General features: G+C 51.2%; 1 protein-coding gene across 2 annotated transcripts in view; it reads left to right on the top strand.

The window, feature by feature from the left end:
• The window catches only part of SPECC1 (sperm antigen with calponin homology and coiled-coil domains 1), a 1,365,024-nt gene that overhangs the window by 741,201 nt on the left and 604,124 nt on the right, over positions 1-19,699 (top strand). The window lies entirely within an intron of this gene.

The following is a 19,699-nucleotide window of genomic DNA, read 5'->3' as shown; positions in this document are numbered from 1 at the left end:
ATCCCTTTCTCGCTCCTGTTTGACATCAAAGTTTAATGGTTTGTCTTTCATATTGGTGCATAAGGTTAGAGTGTTTGGTAGCAGCAGAAGCAACAAGAAAACTCAGCTCATTTTGAGCTTGAGAGCTCAAGAGGACCTCAAGCTGAACCAGAGCCTAACTTCTACATCAATCCTTCAGTTTCTCACCCACCTCTATGCGTTACTCTGGGTATTCTGTGCCTAATATAAGCTTAGATGCAGCTGCCAGTGTGATATCTGTTTTGCATGTGAAGATTTCTTCGCTTACACTGCTGATGACCATTTTGTAACTGTGCTTCATGTAAGGGGAACTTACAGAGAGTGTGTGTGTGTGTGTGTGTGTGTGTGTGTGTGTGTGTGTGTACGTGTGTGTACGTGTGTGTGTGTGTGTGTGTGTACGTGTGTACTGCTGCTGGAGATGCTGTTTGTGTTCTGTGTGTGAGGGAAGCTCGTATTGGTTCTGACCAGAAAGATGTGTGTGTGAGGGGAAACGTGTACCCCTGCCCAGCACGGTACCTGTTTTGTATGTTTAAATCTTGCAAAGAAGGGAGTCAAACTAATTTGCATACGCCCCAGTGCTATTCTTTACACTTGTACAAAATCCAGCTTGATCGTTGTATCTAAGTGAGGTGTTAAATGGTGCTGCACAGTACCACACTTGTTATGTGTCTTTGAAGGAAGTTTGCACTGGCTGGCTTTGCGGTACCACACTTGTTCCAATTAATCAAAGTACTTGTAAAGCGCGCTACTTACCCGTGAGGGTCTCAAGGCGCTGAGGGGAGTGAGTGCCGTTATCTCTCTAAGAGCCAGGTCTTGAGGAGTCTTCTGAAGGCGAGCAGGTCCTGGATCTGTCGTAGGTGGGTAGAAAGGGTGTACCAGGTCTTGGCGGTGAGGTAGGAGAAGGATCTGCCACCAGAGGTTGTTCGTTGCATGCGGGGGACAGCAGCGAGGGCGAGGCTGGCGGAGCTGGCGGGTGGGGGTATAGAAGCTGAGCCTGCTGTTAAGGTAGGCTGGTCCGCCGTTGTGGAGTGCTTTGTGTGCGTGGGTGAGGAGCTTGAAGGTGATCCTCTTTTCGACGGTGAGCCAGTGTAAGTCTCTCAGGTGGGGGGTGATGTGGCTGCGGTGGGGGACCTTGACGATCAGTCGGTCGGAGGCGTTTTGGATGCGTTGTTGTCGTCGTAGGTGTTTGGCTGGGATTCCTGCATAGAGTGCGTTGCCGTAGTCCAGTCTGCTGCTGACAAGGGCCTGTGTCACCGTTCTTCTTGTTTCAGTCGGGATCCGCTTGTAGATACTGCGGAGCATGCGGAGAGTGTTGTAGCAGCAGGAGGAGGAGACGGCGCCGACCTGTTTAGACATGGAGAGGGAGGAGTCGAGGATGAATCCTAGGTTGCGTGCATGGTCGGTGGGTGTCGGTGCTTTTCCCAGTGTGGTCGGCCACCAGGACTCGTCCCAGGCTGAGGGGGTGGGTCCGAGGATGAGTACCTCCATCTGGTCCGAGTTCAGCTTCAGACGGCTGTTCCGCATCCAGTTGGCGACGGCCTTCATTCCCTCGTGGAGGTTGGTTTTGGCGGTGTGCGGGTCCTTGGTGAGGGAGAGGATGAGCTGGGTGTTGTCGGCGTAGGAAATGATGTTGAGGTCGTGCTGGTGGGCCACTTGTGCGAGGGGGGCCATGTAGACATTGAACAGCGTCAGGCTGATGGATGAGCCCTGGGGGATGCCACAGATGATGTCGGTGGCCTCGGATCAGAAGGGCGGGAGGCGGACGCTCTGGGTTCTGCCAGAGAGGAAGGACGTGGTCCAGTGAAGGGCCTTCTCTTGGATTCCGGCTTCTAGGAAGCGTGTCTTTAGAGTGCGATGGCAGACCGTGTCGAAGGCGGCTTACAGGTCCAGGAGTATGAGGGCTGATGTTTTGCCGTTGTCTAGTTGGTGCCTGATGTCGTCTGTGGCCGGGATGATGGCTGTCTCGGTGCTGTGGTTGCGTCTAAATCCGGACTGGGACGGGTCTAAGATGTTGTTGTCTTCCAGGTGGCGGGCCAGTTGCATGTTGACGATTTTCTCGATGACCTTCGCCGGGGACGGGAGCAGGGAGATGGGCCGGAAGTTCTTGAGGTCCGTTGATTTCGGCATGTTTCCAGCTTTCCGGGAACGTCGCTGTTTCGAAGGAAATGTTGACGACCTTCCGTAGTTTGGGTGCGATGGCAGCATCTGCTTTGTTGAATACGTGGTTTGGCCACGGGTCTGATGGAGATCCTGAGTGGATGGAGTTCATGACCTTGCGTGTCTCGTCGTCATTGACGTTGGAGCAGGAGGTCAGGCGGTTGGTGCTGGTGGTGTTCACAGGGGAGGTGGGTTCTGGCGTAGTCGGATGGTCATGGTGTTGAAGCTGTCATGGATGTCATCGATCTTGCGGTAGAAGAAGATGGCTAGTGAGTCGCACAGATCTTGTGAGGGCGGTATGTCGTTGGCATTGGCGCTGGGGTTCCTTACGATGTTGAAGAGCTCTTTGCTGTTGTGTGCATTGTTGTCCAATCGGTCTTTGAAGGAGGACCTCTTGGCTGATCTGATGAGGTGATGATGTCTGCGGGTGGCGTCCTTGTGGGCTGCGTCGTTGTCCGGAGTGCGTTTGTAGAGCCATATCTTCTCCAGTTTCCGGCATGCGCATTTGGATGCCTGCATCTCGTCTGTGAATCTGGTGGCTCTCTTTCTGGCGTGGTTGTTGGAGGGTTTCTTGAGTGGGGTGAGGGTGTTGGCGCAGTCGTCGATCCACTGTCTGAGGTTGCAGGCTGCGATGTCTGGGTTTGTAGGGTCAGTGGGTGGGTTCTGGGCGAGGGTGGTGATCAGCTGGTCTTCGGTGACTTTGCTCCATCAGCGGCGGAGTAGCTGTTGGGTGCGGTGGTGCGTGGTTGGTTTGTTGAAGGTGAAATGGATGCAGTGGTGGTCAGTCCAGTGGAGTTTGGTGGTGTGGTTGAAGGCGATGTGGGTGCCTGTGGAGAAGATGGGGTCCAGCGTGTGGCTGGCAGCGTGGGTGGGTGCGGTGACTAGTTGTCTGAGGCTGAGGTTGACGAGGTTGTCGATCAGGGTGGTGGAGTTGGCGTTGTTGTTCTCGAGGGGGAAATTCAGGTCTCCGAGGAGGATGTAGTACGTGGAGGCGAGTGCGTGGGTGCTGGCGAGGTCGGCGATGGAGTCGCTGAATTGAGCTCGGGGTCCGGGTGGTCTGCAGATGAGTGTTCCTCTGAGGGTGGCGTTGGGGTCGGTGTGGATCCGGAAGTGCAGGTGTTCTGGGGTGTTGAGGGTGTCGTCTGCGTGGGTGGCGACCTTGAGGGTAGACTTGTGGATGATGGCTATTCCTCCTCCGATTCCGTTGGCACGATCCCTGCGGGTGATCTTGTAGCCGTCCGGGATGGCTATGGCGACGTCGGGCGCCAAGGAGTCGTTCCACCAGGTCTCGGTCAGGAAGGCCATGTCTGGGGCAGAGATGTCGAGCAGATCCCAGAGCTCGACGGCGTGTTTGCGTGTGGAGCGGGTGTTGAGGAGCATGCAGCGGAGGTGGTTGGGTCCAGTCCTTAAGGGTTGGTAGTTCTGTCGCAGGTGAAGCTGCAGGTGTGGCAGGAGAAAGGTCCGTGAGTCCGTTTCGGGGCGGCTTGGAAGCAGGTGTGGTTTTGGCCGGCGTTGAGTGCATGTCTCTGAAGCAAGCTTGCACTGGCCCTGAGTGTCACACATGCTCCATGTTTTTGGTGGAAGCTTGCACTGGCCCTGCAGTGCCACACCTATTCCATGTCTTTGGATTAGGCTTGCCCTAGCCCTGCAGTGCCACACTTATTCCATGTCTTTGGATTAGGTTTGCCCTGGCCCTGCAGTGCCATACTTATTCTATATATTTGCACTGGCCCTGCAGTACCACTGGTAGACAACCGATGGTCTTTAGGATGTCAGACAGTCTGGCTAACACTATTTTGCCTACTTCCATCTCTTTTCCGAACTCCGGAGATATTCCCTTAAGTTCATCCACCAGTAGCTCATGCATGTACAGACTAATGCTATTTGAGTAGTGAGAGTATTAGCAGCTGTGCTGCCATTGCTACTTAACCACAACTTTCTTATCCAGAGCACCAGGGGTCACTCCTGCAAGCTTCATAACCATGCCACCAACTGTATTCTGCAAACTCTGTTTATATTTTTTGCTGTTCCAAGATGGCAGACATCTGTGAAGCCTTACTTTTTTTTTTTTTATTGAAGCACATGCCCTTCACATTAATTGGGCATTTTTTGTTCTTCTTTATTTATTTTAGCGTCTGATTGTACTACAAAGAAAGCACCACCTTGTATTTTAGAAGGCAAGTAGGACTTTTTTTTATGCCAAGACTCTTCCCCGCAAAAGTCCAGAAAGATCAGACTTGCATAGTCTGCATTGCTATTCCAAGTGTGGCTAATGGGAGATAAGATAACCTCAGTGGACATTTATGAGTCAGTGTAGCTTACCTCAACAGCTTTGAATTGTACTAGTGGCCCGATGCACCAGATACTCATCCTGTGCCTCCTATGACACCATCTATCCAGACTCTGCTCCTTTCTATTGAGCGGTGTGGCTGTGTGTGAGCAGTCTACCTGTGTGATTGAAGGATATGCCATGAAAGTGAGTGAATCGTGAGGGATGTGCCTGTGAAAATGTAGGATTAACATTGTCTTTTCTTAGTGCAGGGTAAGTGGTCTACAGGCCTGTGTGAGTGCAGAGTGATGCATATGCTTGTGCGAGTTCAGCGCGAGGGATGTGCCTATGTGAGGGTAGCAGTGTGAATGTGGTGTCCCTGCATGTTATGTCTTCATGTGCATGCACTTTACAAGGGCCAAACCTATTGTCTTTTGATAATGCTTTTAAGCGTTATGGCCTTGACTTGCAGAAATACAGTGCAGAGTGCAAATTCAATAGTGTGTGCATGGGAATGGTAGTCAGTTCTGATATGACGGGTGCAGACTCGTTGATGAGGAGTGTCGAAGGCAGCTGACCGAAATGCGCCTGCCCGAGGTCACGCAGTGGCCATAGAGAGGGCGGGCCACTAGTCTCGGAGGGCTGTCCCGTCCCCAACAGGATGTTCTGCTTCTCCTCCTCACTGGTTGGAGGAGGCGGCTGGCCGTGATTCTCGTCCAGGGCGGCGGGGAGGGGCCTCCGTGGGTTCTTATGCTTCTGCACCACGTTGGAGGGCCTCTTTGCCGCCCCGGACGCCGTCTTGTGCTCATCGGGACACTCTTTTTGAAGGTGAGCGAGGCCTTGCCCGGCCTATCCTTCCCCCCCCTTCCCCTCCGCCTGCTCCTCCTTGTAGTCGTGAGCCTGGCGAGGCGGCCCATTACGCGTGGGCTGCTGTGGGGGGGGACGTCCGGTTCCCGATGTGGTCTCCGTCCTTGCCCCCCCCCCTTCTCGGCGGGTGGGGTTTAGCGGGCCGGCCGGTAATTCGTCGGTCCCGCCGCGGCTTTCGCGGCCGCGCTGACGGAGTGTCCCCATCCGATCCTCGCCCTCTCTCTGTGGTGGCGCTTTCTTCCCCTCTCCCCCCCCCCGCCTTAACTGTGTGCTGTGGGGGGGCCAACCGTTGCAGGGTTGTACTTCCTTTCCAGGGGCGGCAAAGATTTAACATACCTCGTTGTCCGATCCTCGCCCTATCTCTGTGGTGGCGCTTTCTTCCCCTCTTCCCCCCCCCCCGCCTTAACTTCGTGCGGTGGGGGGGCCAACCTTTGCAGGATTTTACTTCCTTTCCAGGGGCGGCAAGAATTTAACATACCTCCGCACCCCCCCGCACCTTCCTACGGGGAGCGGGCCATGCTGCCTGCCCTCGTGGTGATTGGGCTGCGCAGGGGGTCGGTTCCCTTCGTTCTCCAAGCGGGATGCCCCTTTCATGGGCTGGTGTCGGTATCGCGGCAGTGACTCAACCCCCCCCCCCTGCCTTTGGGGTGCGGGCCATGTTGTTTTCCCTCGTGGCCGATGGAGCGGCACATGGGGTTGGTGTCCCTTTCGGCGGATGCAATACGGCAAAGATTTACTCCCGCCCCGCGCCTTTCTTCGGGTGCGGGCGATAACGTTACCCCACACGGTTGCTGGCGCTGCCCGGGGGTTTTTGTGGGGTGCACGGCCATATTGTGGCCGGGATGCGATCGGTAAGGATCTGTCGGAAAGGGGCGTGTGAGGCAGGTTCCTCCGGCGGGCCCGTCGGCTAACCATCTTCAGGCTGCCTGGTTAGCTCAGTTGTCGGAGCATGGGGCTATTAATTACCAAAGTCGCAGGTGTGATCCCCACACGGGCCACTCCGTAAATTCCTACACTCCGATGGGGTGCCGTGGTCCTATTCCCCGGGGCATTGTCCTCCTCGGGGCGTTAAGCTCCCTTGCGCGCACGCGATGGTATTCCCTTATCCCCGTTGTCAATTGTGTTTTCCCTAACTATCTCGGCCCAATCGGGGGGGTTTTACTGATTGGAGGCAGGGGGTGGCCCATCATGTGGGGCTGGCACCGCAGGCTCGGTCTTTTGGTGTCCCACCGTGTAATCGCCTGGTCCGCGTGCAACTTGGCCCCTGTTCCTTGTCGGCCCCCTCCCCGCCCCCCCCCCCCCCCACCTTCAGCGTGGCACGGAAACAGCTTGGGCTAGGGAATTTGCTCACGAATTCATACTTCGTGCCGTGCATATATTGCTAGATGTTTTCTACTTGTTTGGCGAGAGGAGCTGGCCTCACGGCTAGGGTGCTTGACCGCGGACCTGGGGACCTGGGTTCGAGCCTCGGTAACGACGCCAACACCTCCTGTGGTTCCGGGCAAATCACTATGCCTCATAGACATATTTCCGCGTTAGGCTGCAAGTATTACTTGGCAGGTGGCGAGAGTTTTACAATGCTTAAAAGCCTCGATAAGCTTATTTTCTTATCGATTACACTCTTCCTGGTTTTGCAGATAAAGCATGTCTACATGTTTCAATCTGACGATGGAAAGCATCCGAGGGTGGTGCAATACCTGGCTCCTCGTGCATCTGTTAGGCAGTATCCACTGTATGAGTGAAGTGAACGGACAGTGTGAATCTTTCGGTATGTTAGTCCCCAGCGAGCCACCGATGGCCTGTGATGTTCTTCTTATTCACACGAAGTTGATTCATTGCAATGTATGGGTACTTTAGTGTTCGCGAGGTAGCTGTCAGTATTCGCATTTTCTGTCTTCGAATACTGACGGAGGCTGGGCCATGCATCCTTGTCCTCAACATCGTGTCATATGCAGACGACACTCAGCTCATCCTCTCCCTATCCAACGAGCCCAACACCGCCAGACGCAACTTTCGAGAAGGCATGGAAGCCGTCGCCAAATGGATGAAAAACAGCTGCCTACAACTAAACACCAACAAAACAGAAGTACTCATCATGGGCCCAAACCCCGACGCCTGGAGTGACACCTGGTGGCCCACCGCCCTCGGAAACCCGCCAACCCCCACAGACCACGCACGCAACCTGGGAATCATCCTGGACTCCGAGCTCAAAATGGACCGCCAGATCAACTCTGTCTCATCTTCCTGCTTCCACACCCTCCGCCTCCTTCGTAAGACCTTCAAATGGATCCCCCTCGAACACCGAAAGACAGTCACTCACGCCCTGGTCACCAGCAGACTCGACTACGGCAACGCACTCTACGCCGGAATAAACAAAAACCTCATCCGCAAGCTACAGAACATCCAGAACGCCGCCGCAAGACTGGTCCTCAACCTGCCAAAACACTGCCACATCTCCCAGCACCTGCGCACACTCCACTGGCTCCCCGTCGAGGCGAGAATCACCTTTAAGATGCTCACCCACGCACACAAGGCCCTCCACGGCACCGGACCAGCATACCTGAACAGCCGACTCAAATTCCACGCACCCCAAAGGACCCTACGATCAGCCCAGCTTTCCTACGCTGTGGTCCCCCGCACCAGAAAGACCAGATCGGGAGGCCGCTCCTTCTCCTTCCTCGCGGCCAAGGCATGGAACGCCCTTCCGCTCCACCTCAGACAGACAACATCGCTCCCCATCTTCGCAAGAAACCTCAAAACCTGGCTCTTCGACAGACCCCCTCCTTGATGGAATGGAACCTGCACCCCCCCCCCAATCCCCCCCCACCCCTAGCGCCTTGAGACCCTTACGGGTGAGTAGTCGCGCTTTAAAAAACTCCTGATTGATTGATTGATGCAGTATATTCGAAATGTAAGAATTTTGCCTGCCGCAATACGTGCGTGTTCTGCTGACACGTTGCATGTCCGGGGGTACAGCGTTTGGGTAATCCGATAACACATACCTTCTTATCACATGCTCAGCAGGAGGCCCGTTTAGTTCCTCTATGGTACGGTTTGCGTGCGGCGCTGCAGTGTGACCACAATGAATAATTACATGGATAGATAACATTCCTCACCTGCAGCCAGGTTTCCGACTCGCCAGCTATGGTCCGGCCAGCAGCCAGCCTGCATGAGCTTCAAACATCGTACCTTGTGTAGTGGTCCCCCCCCGCCCCCCGGCTGACCCAGCACGGGGGTGCTGCCACCCTGTGCCCTCGTGGGGAGATTGTCCTGCCTGTTCCCTGAATCTGGTGATCCGGGTTTGTGTCTCGGTGAGGTCGCCGAACATCCTGTGATTATGTTTCATTCAATTTTCCGTGCATTAAAAAATGAAAGTGTCATGATATGCAACTGGGCTAGGTAATTTACCTCGATGTCCAGGCCGTGCCTCGCTCGTGCCATTTAAGGCAGGGAAAATATTGTATCCCGGCAACTGGGCTAGGTAATTTACCTCGATGTCCAGGCCGTGCCCCGCTCGTGCCATTTAAGGCAGGGTAAATATTGTATCTCGGCTTGCTGGGACCTCGTTTCCAGCGCGGGTTATACTCGCTTGGTCATTAGGTTTCCATTTCGCGCGGGCCGTCCTGTGTGAGGGCGAGGTACTTGAGCCGATCGTCCTGGGGGTGAGCGTTATTCGGAGCTTCTCCATGGTCTCTCCCCGGGTTTTCGGCATATGCAGGCGCAGGCCCCCTCTTGCCTGTTGGCTGTCGCTAGGGCGACAGTATGGTTGAGGCCCCGCCTTCTCTACGGACCCACATAAGTCATTAGCGCACAACTTTCGATTTGTCAGCCCTGTTCACGAGCGTGGTCTGGCCACGGGGTTGTCGCGCAGCCCCTGTGATAAAGTTGAAAATCCATGCAGGCTCTCGTACTATACATGATAGTTGTAACGTATGTCGGGAGATATTTAAAGTGCCCGGGATTGCAAGTGTAGAGGTGGGACACTTTCAGGCATTTCATTCCAGAGCTTAATTCGAAAAATAATGTTCCAAAATGTGTACCGGTGCCCAGTGGGCATCAGGCTCTTATCGTTGCTGCTGAAAGGTCGGGTGACAAATCCCAAGGCTGAGAGTTTATTAAACCTCAGGCCCCCCCTTAATCTACGGCAAGACACTCCCTGCCCCCCCTTTATCTCTTTTGCAGGTTCCTTGTCCATTTTGGGATCGTCATGCTAGTAGTAGCATGACACATACTAACGCTGATTTATGTGCCGGCCATTTCTATTGTTGGGATGGTCTTAAAGAAAAATTAACTCTTCATATACCTCAAACTTATACAGAGATTCTGGTGGAATCACGTATAAATGAGTAAAGCAATTGATTAATATAATCGATATGTATCAATATTGCGTAATGTCTACTAGTTTATGTATAATTACGGTTTCCATATTGGTATGTGCAACACACGCGCGATAAAACTTGGGGACTTGGATTATGTTTACTAACATATCCGGACACGTGGTTAACATTGTTTTATTACCATAATACGTAAACATTACTGTTCAAACATGGCTGTGTTTTTGGACTGGGGAGGGCTTGGTTTTGGTTACTTGCAGTATATACGTTGAGTCGTGGGCATGATATTTCTGCCTGTATATCGGTTTCCCGACTATATTAGTCATACCTTATGCATGATACTTCGGCCTGTATATCGGTTTCCCGACTATATTAGTCATACCTTACCAGTTCGGACCCCTCTTAAGGGATCCCTGATGTCAGTGCATATACTGGAGTGCCTTGCGGTCGCGCTAATGTCTGGGGCCACCTTATGCAGGGCTAATAATCACCTTAGTTTGTACGCGGTACCATAACACAGACCCATGCACTTGTCGTCGGCCCCCCTTTTGGCCCATTGGGGCTAGGCCTTCCACCCATACAGTGGGTCGCAATATTTAATGCTTTTACATCCGTCTCTGACTGGAACTTCATGTCAGGAGGAGTATAAGATGTGTTTTGACATAGGGTGTCCCTACTATGACGATTTTGTGGCCACACCAGAGTGTATCCCGAACTGTTTTCCAGTTTGACAGCAGACTTATGTAGGTCTGCGCTGCCCGGGGGAGGGGCGTAGTTGTGCGCTCAGTGTACAAGTATGTGAATTGACGCCTGCGCTTGCGCAATTTTAAGGCCTTTGTGAGCATTTACTGGACTACATCCATCTTTATCAAAAAATGATAGTGCAACTGGCAGAACAGAGGCACGTGGACCACAACACTGCGGAATCAGTGTCCCTAAGGTGGTAATCCTAAGTCACTTTTCATTTATTTGGCGTAGTTTGGGTCTATTCTAATACAGTAGAGCAGACACTCCGTAGAAGCGTCTAAGTGTGCTAGGGGGAGCCTCGAGCCGCGTTGTGACTTTTGATGACTGTGTGGAAATTATATTGGCACCTTGATCATACATATGACAGTCTTGCAGCGGTGCTTATTTCAGTGTCGCTCATTGGGAGGGGCCCTCACTTTTGGGTATTTCTTACTGTACTGTTCTGGCAGTCCGTCGGCTAGGATGTGCCTAATGTAGCATATTCGGCTAATTAGGCTAGCCCTAGGTATTCGGTTCATATTTCACCTTCGAATATTTATCTCCTGGGGCCTTGCCATGAGGCTTAGTTTGTCTTGTTTATGAACATTCTCGGGACTTGCTCTGTTTTTATCTCAACCATGACAAGATGAGGTGAACATTCTTGGGACTTGCTCTGTTAACTCCACCATGAGAAGATGAGGTCACTTGACAATTGTCAATTTGCTCTCCCTTTATACTGCTGTTGTCTGTCGATGCACCCAAGGCTCTTGAATTTGGTAGACGGCCTATCCGCTGAGCATCAGATCGGGAGCTCCTGCTGCCTCCCAGTAGTGGGTGGGGTTTTCAGCCTGTAGTATTCACTCATTTCACTTCTAGTGGGGCAACTGAGCAACCACTGCCTGAGCCTGGACTGCCAATAATACTTAAGGAGCGGGTCCCTAGTGGGCTCTCATTATAGGAGTGCTCAAGAAGTGAAGTTCCAGCTGTTAGGGAAACTCAGATTGCCTATTGGGTATTCTTGGCCCCACCCCCCCCCTTTTGTTCGTTTTCACTATTATGGGTGGTGGCTTTGCACGAGGGGCTCCTTTCAGGATTTGACACACAGTTTTTTCTTCGAGGTTAGTGCGGTTGGGCTCCCCTGGCTTGTGTTTGAACAGCTTTGTCTTGTCCCAGAGTAACCTTCAGATTCCTGGCGGATGGAGGGGCTTCCTTGGCTTGCATTGTACAACCGCGTGAAGGAACCAGAGTAACCTTTATAATTTTCCTATGCCCCTCCCGAAGTGACAAGCCGGCCTGTCGCTTGCTGTCGCCAACCTTATCCCGTACCCCCCCTCCCCCCCCTCTTTGGTTCAGCTTATCTTACCCCTTCGGGGGGGTCGCAAGTCAATCTCAAGACGAGTTATACTCGTGGTATCATAGACTTGCAGTCTACGGGCTAAACTAGGGGGCATGTGACTCCGGCTGTTTCTAGCCTGCAGGGATATCACATCTAAGTCCATCTTTGTCCCGGTGCTCTTGAGCATTGCTGCACAGGCGTTCATCGCAAGCACACTTTCTCCATGTTTGGAGGAGGATGGCATTTCACCAGTAGGGGTATCCTAGCGGGGTTGCCTGCTGCGCTTGTTGTGAGGGCATGTGCTGTTACGTCTAGGGTGCGATATGAAGCGCCTTCAGCGGTCAGGGGCCCCCGTTATTATCGTCATTTCCGGTTAGTACGTCTTCCCGTTCTGGGATGGCTACTCTATGGTTGTAAGGACTAAAAGACCTAGGGGTATCCGCAGATGGTGGCGGGAGGCCTGGGTGTCTCAGTAGGCATGTAAGGTTCATGCCAGCATCAGGTATCTGCGAGGTGGTATGGGTCCACCGCGCTACCGTCGCCCTGGTCTTGGTCAGTTTGACTGATTAAATGCTCTGCTGAGCAAAGATTGCAGGTTCTTTCCCGAAAGCATGGTGGTGGTGCCATGAAATGGTTCACCCAGCGTAGGGGTCTAGGCGTGTCCAATCAATGACAGGTGTTAGGACCAAGTCAGGGTTATTGGGAGGAGGATGGTGTTCACCTCACGCCTGTAGGCTTAGACCTCCTCCGGCTGGACAATAGTGGCAGTAGGCCTGGGTGTCTCATTTGGCATGTGCAGTTCATGCCAGCACCAGGTATCTGCGAGGGGGTAGGGTCCACCTCTCTACCGTCGTCATGGTCTTGCCTAGTTTGACCGACTAGATGCTCTGCGGAGCAAAGATTTCAGAGACCTCCTCCTGCTGGACTATAGTGGCAGGAGGCCTGTGTGTCTCATTAGGTATGTAAGGTTCATGCCAGCATCAGGTATCTGCGAGATGGTAAGGGTCCACCGCTCTACCGTCGTCCTGGTCTTGTTCAGTGACTGATTAGATGCTCTGCTGAGCAAAGATTGCAGGTTTCCCCGAAAGCATGGTGGTGGTGCCTTGTAGGGGTCACCCAGCGTAGGGGTCAGGGCGTTTTCCAACAATGACATGTGTCAGGACGAAGTGAAGGGTTTTTGGAGGAGGATGGTGTTCACCTCACGCCTGCAGGCTTAGACCTCCTCCTGCTCGTCTTGCAAGAAGCACTCATGAGCAAAGGTTGCAGGTAGTATAGGTAGCAATGGTGGGGAGGCCTGTGCGGCAGCGGGTACCACCGCACAGGCTGTGGCGGAGTTACTGGGCGATCCGGAAGAAGAGAGGTGCAAACGATGTACTTCAGCGGGCACATAGGGGTGCCAGAGCCTAACCTGTAACCTCATGGGAGGTGCAGGAGTTCGTGTCGGCGCCCCAGTAGTCCTTCGGGCGGTTGTGGGCCTGTGCAACCGGGGGTTTGCCTAGTCACGCCAAGGGGCGTGTCAGTATTTTTATTCTAATTGTACAGCAGTTGGGTGGTTCGCCACTGTGCTGTTTGGCTCAACAGGCGGGCAGGTGGCGAGAATGCAGCCGGCCCGGGATCGCCCGTAATGTTTACCCACCTTCATTACATATGTTGTATGTAATAAACCTGCAGCAAATTTTTCCCCAAACTAATACGATGTCTGTGTATTATTTTGCGCGTTTGGGGAATGTGGGGGCGGGGGACTTCATGTGGCCCTGATGTGACTATGCGCCTGCCCGAGGCCACGCAGTGGCCATAGAGAGGGCGGGCCACTAGTCTCGGAGGGCTGTCCCGCCCCCAACAGGATGTTCTGCTTCTCCTCCTCACTGGTTGGAGGAGGCGGCTGGCCGTGATTCTCGTCCAGGGCGGCGGGGAGGGGCCTCCGTGGGTTCTTATGCTTCTGCACCACGTTGGAGGGCCTCTATGCCGCCCCGGACGCCGTCTTGTGCTCATCGGGACACTCTTTTACCCTCCCTTGCCTCTAACCCAGAGTGTCGGTATAGGGGATTTGTGGAGGTTTTTAATGTGTCCATTTATCGTTGCAGGTTGGAGTTAAGCGGAGTTACTGGGCGATCCGGAAGAAGAGAGGTGCAAACGATGTACTTCAGCGGGCACATAGGGGTGCCAGAGCCTAACCTGTAACCTCATGGGAGGTGCAGGAATTCGTGTCGGCGCCCCAGTAGTCCTTCGGGCGGTTGTGGGCCTGTGCAACCGGGGGTTTGCCTAGTCACGCCAAGGGGCGTGTCAGTATTTTTATTCTAATTGTACAGCAGTTGGGTGGTTCGCCACTGTGCTGTTTGGCTCAACAGGCGGGCAGGTGGCGAGAATGCAGCCGGCCCGGGATCGCCCGTAATGTTTACCCACCTTCATTACATATGTTGTATGTAATAAACCTGCAGCAAATTTTTCCCCAAACTAATACGATGTCTGTGTATTATTTTGCACGTTTGGGGAATGTGGGGGCGGGGGACTTCATGTGGCCCTGATGTGGCTATGTCGCCCTGGTGAGAGGGCCCAGTTACTTTGCTCGTTTTAGTTACTAGGGCCCGTGGCAGCCTAGCAATGTCACTGTCCAGTGGCTTCATACTAGTGGCCTAAAGGAAGGATCATTTTATGGTGGTAAAGACGACGAGGCCGCCATAGTAGGGAAATCCTGTACATTAGCAGCACCCGTGGACTATTCACCAAAAAGGAGGGCCTGCGGATTTCATGACGCAATAGGTACAAAATAAGTGACTGCCTGTCCATAGTAAATAAATAGTGTCTCTCCAGGTCTTATATACGTGAGAGGTAGCGGAGGGATCTGCACTCGGACCATCATTTACCGACAGGATGTGCTCTTTTCTTGTACTGGCAGAGTCCTGCTTGTGGGTTCCCTGCTGTATTTAACGGTGCCAACTTGTAAGTCTGCATTTTTTCAGAGCGCCCCATTTCCCAGTCTCTTTTTAAACTTTTCTCGCACTTTGGATAAAGGCGGCCATTGACAACATTGCTGTTTTGCCTGGTGGGGCCTCGGGCAGCGGGGGGAGCTTCTTTCACTCACAAAGTGTCAACAAAAACGCGCATAAGTGAAATGGCAGGCATTGCTGGAGCTGAAAGGATGAGGCGCCGAGAGCCTCGGCTGCCAAGGCTGAGAGAGAAGGCGCTTCATGGCCGATTAAACGGCTCGAGCCTAAGCCTGCAGCTTTCCACTGGGAAGCTCTGAAGAGCTTTTCTGGGTGTTGAATGGAGGCGGCGATGATGTCATGTTTTGGAAGTGCAAGTGACAAACACGCTTCCCCCTCCACACTTGTCGCCTCTGTACCCCGCACCTTGTTTTGGAGGTAAGGAATTCTAAAGAGAACCCCTTCTACTGCCCCCCTGAATTCACGTGTTGTTTATTGCCAAGACTCCCTGGTTTCCCCTTTTTTTTGCTAATTTTTGCAGATGTACACAGAAAGACGTCTATTTTCCTGTTTACGTGTATTTATTTAAAAATGGATAACTGGAATTAGTTTGTTTTGAGTGACTCTAAATGCAGTAGTCATAAGAGCCAGACCAGTAGCTGCACGGATTGATAAGAAAATAAGGGAGGGGGGTAAAAAGAGAGAACGTTGCCTATCGAGGCTTAAACAGCTGTGGATGCGCCCAAAGTTACACTAAAATGTGCATGTTTTCATCAGTGCATTGAATCAGCATCTATGAGTTGAAACCTGTCATTTAATGATGAGTGTACATTGATCGGTTAAATAAATGTGGATATGTGCTAGTTTTAGCTTCACTTTTTCACAACTCCCAAAAGAAATATAGATAAGCACAGTTCAACTTTGCATAGAAATATGGACAAATACAGCTGGAAATGTCAACTAAATGAATACTATACAACCACGAGCCCTAGTTATGACTGAGAGTTCCTCCCCCCTCCCTTCTGAAGCATAAAAACAGGGCAAACTAAAAGAGGTTCGAAGCTGTATCCTTCAGCACTGGAGAGGTCATACCCCTGAAATATTGTGCACCTGAAATGTAGTGTGCCCCAGAGATGATGTAACCTGTAGATCCTGTGCCCAATCGGTTACATTCACCCATGCAGTAAGGGAGATGCTTCCCTTGGGTACTGGAATGGGATACTGATATTTTCACCAATCAATTCTGTATCCATAATACAGCTTTGGAAAGGGCTGTTGGGGGGTGAGGGGGGGGGGGCGCGCTACATTTGGAGTCTGAAAGTACTATAAGATTTGAATACACTTTTGATAACTTCTGTTAATTATCATTTAACTAGCAGTAGTCTCGTATTGTTGTAAAAAAATCACAACAGTGAAGCACAAGGGAGTTGCTTACGCACAGTCTGTGGCAGCCGGCATGGCTCTCGGGGGATGCGGGGTGAGGGGGTGGTGGTGAGGAGCGGGTGTAAGAAAAAAAACGCACCTTCTCACCGCGTCTCTCCTCCGTAGTCCCTTGCTCTGGCCAGAACAGGTAGCACACCCAGGATCCCCATAGCTAATCACAACGCTGCAGTGCAGCGTTATGATTGATCTGAGCGCCATAGTTCAGTGCTGAGACGCTGACTGGGGGCCTGGGCATGTTCTCCATGCAGGCGGTAATGCAGCCTGCGTGGAGAACATGCACAGTGCGCATGAATGTTTGGACGGCCCAAGATGGCCGGCCAAACGTTCATGCACACTTGCACAGTGTGCTCGCCACTCCCCCGCTCCTGTAGTCAGAGCAGCCCCGCCCCACCCCACCCCGCCTTGCAAAGCTGCCGCAGCAGGACATAATAAACAAAATGATCATACCGCAAGTTATTATCATTTTATTTTTCCTTTATTTCACTGCTAAAAAGCAGTGGCCGATGCTCCTCCGCTTTAGCGGGGGAGCCGTTGCTACATACAATACACTCTGTTAGACTGGGTTTAAGGTAGCACGACAAGCCGGGAGTATAAAGGCAGTGGCCACGTTTCATTTATACATAGCCTGTAGCAAGACCAAAACCATATGCACACAATTTCATTTATGGATTCTGGTTTTTGAAGGGTTTAACACTTTACGAATACAATTTAGTAGCATCCAAATGTAATCTAATTATATGTTGTGGTACATTATTAGTTACCATCAACATGGTCTTTTAGGTGCTGAGGGCACAACGCAGTAGAAAGCCACTAGAGCTCTGCAATTTTATTGCGAACACAGGCAGGTACCAAGGAGCTTTCAGCAAGCCGATTGGTCAACTGTATCTGCATGAGCGAAGGAAGGAGGTTCCACAGCGTAACCACGTGCACAGGAAGAGAATATTCTGCGGAAAAGTGAGGAATAGTGAAAGGTCATTCAGAAGCAAAAGGCAATTTTAAAGAAGGACTGTAGTATGTGTATTTGGATGCCAGGAATGAGGGCCCAATTACCTGAGTAAGTGCGGAATGCACAGGCCCTTAAAATATAGGCAATGGCCTATGGTTAGTCAGTGCAGATGTTGCCATATTTGAGACCTATGGAATGTTGCAGATCTATGGATACACTGGAGATGGCCTCTCAATAAAGGTGGCAGCCACAGGCTTCTGTGAGGGCTGTATAAACCAAGACTGGTGGGTATCACTGATCTCACATGTTAACAAGTTATGCCTCTTCCCCCAACATTCACTCATCCAATTGCAATATTTTATCCCCTCCCTATGCTGCTTCACTGTCCCACTCAGCGGAACTGCGCTTCTCCTTTCTTCTCGCCTTCAAAACAGCCTTAAATACCCTCCTGCTCACCCCAGAGAGCAGGCGCGGATACTTCTTACTACCTCGGCCTAGCACCCTGCGTCCTCCCAGTGCCTCCCCATCGAAACATGCATGCATAGTTGTCTAGACTGAGCTGTTTGCTGCCTGTGCACTCATCATGCACACCTGTTGTACCATGCTTCTGTAGCTATGCCCAGCACCCCTTGTCGAAATGCCTGTCTCTTGTCAAATAAATAAATATGCCACTGTTTCCATTAAGAGATTTCACGGTTGACTTGCAGAGTTATGCGCAAGGCACCCCGTGGATAAGGCATCCTTAAAACATTTTAGAGACGTGTGAGTGCACCACCGATGTTAACCAATGCATTCACTATTTATGTATTTTCCATTTCACAAAATAAATATTGCAGGGACTTTTCCGCAGGTTGCCCTTCTCTGTCCTGATGCTACTGAAAGATAAATACATTTTTTGCAGAGAAACAGGCCTGGCCGCCACAAGCAGGGCAGCGGCAGTGCCATTCCCAAATCACAAGTAGGGCCAATGTTCTCAGAGCATAGAGAGACGTGGAGCGGGTCAGACACTGTCTGTTGACAATTTGGCGGATCAGTTAGTCTGATACTCTGCTCAAAGGGTGTTCTTACTAGGAACAGTCCTCACCAGTGGTGAAATATGTGACATCTTTGAAACTATTTTCAAACATTTCAAGAAAAATGAAAATCTACAGCGCAAACAACCTAAGAAAAATATGTACATTAACATTTCTCAAATAACCAGAAGTAGATGGACTAGATCGCACTGCAATCGTTTTATTTATTTTGTACACAATGATGCATGTTTAACCGGAGCCGTTCCCAACCTCATCGGAATCGGGCCCTAATTATTGCAAATATCGAAATATTTTATGTTGCATATCAATAAATGTGGACATATAACATATTGTTGCTGCTGCCCCATTTTCCAATTCAAATATGCACTTGTTTATCGTTAATATTGTTTAAAAGTAATACACATAATTATGAGTCTGTCTCCTACACTTTACTTCGCCCGCTTACCTCTTGGTCTGCTAGGAGACGCAGTTTAATGTGTGCGTTTTAGTCTACAAAACCTTGTTGAGACTTGAGTGGAATATGCTGCAAAAATGTTGGTTAAATAAATGTGAATATATACTGCCAGGGGCCGCTCTCGGTGTTGACAATAAAGTGTCAGTGCAGAGCACCAGAAACCACCAGCTCACATTAAGCAATGGCTGTGGAGTGCTCGTAATGGCACATTAAGAGCAGATTTGTACAGCATTGGTAAAAAAAAATATGAATGCTACGCACCGATCAGTACATACACATCATGCAGCAGCGTCATTCAGTATGCACACACACGTGCCACCTCCCGCATGCTTGTGCCTAAAGAATGACAAAGGAGCAATTTTATTTATTTTGTTCACCAATTAAAAATAATAATTTTCACTTGCGCAAATGTGCTTTGGTGAAGCAGCATGGCCCGCCAGCAAACTGGAGCTGCCAGGCCTTCCAAAGACATATTTTAAGGGGGAAACATCCTTTACAACGCAACTTTTACCACGCAGTGCCTTTATGGTGCAACTTTTACAACGCAAACCATTACAACGCATTGCGCTGGTGGGCGCTCTAGGATAGGGAATAGGTTTAATTTACTATCCAACACCTTCCCTACTATCCACGGGGACTGGAGTTGGAATAGTAAATTAAACTATTCACTATCCAGCGCCCCAAAGCACTATGCGTTGTAAAGGCATGCGTTGTAAAAACAGCGTTGTAAAGGCATGCGATGTAAAAGCATGCGTTGTAATGTCATACATCCATTTTAAGGACCTCAATTGGTGGAGAAGCAACAAAGAAGTGGGTGGGGGAAGCAATGGGGAGAGGACGGGGAGCAACAAATATGTGGTTTGTTTAATAAAAAAAAGATTTTGTGGAGAAAGGAGCAACATGGAGCCCTTGTGGTGGAGGGCAGGTATCCAGTAAGAAAAGCAACACAACGAAAGAAAGTAAGTGGGGTGAAGGAGGAGCAGCACAGAGCGCAGGGGTGCAGAATTGGGGGGTAAGCAGCACATGATAGAGACTGCTGGAAAAAAACATGCAGTCATGGAGTGCTTAAATAATTTTTTTTTTAAAGAGTTTACCTTAATCTGAGCAGAGGATGAATGCAAGTCAGTCAATCTAAATGATGCCAAAGAGGCTATGCTCCAGGGGAAAGACCAACAGAAGGAGGAGGAGGCA

Source organism: Lissotriton helveticus, chromosome 3_1 (genome assembly GCF_964261635.1).
Source record: "Lissotriton helveticus chromosome 3_1, aLisHel1.1, whole genome shotgun sequence".
Taxonomy (NCBI): Eukaryota; Metazoa; Chordata; class Amphibia; order Caudata; family Salamandridae; genus Lissotriton; species Lissotriton helveticus.
This window is presented reverse-complemented; position numbering and strand designations above follow the sequence as displayed.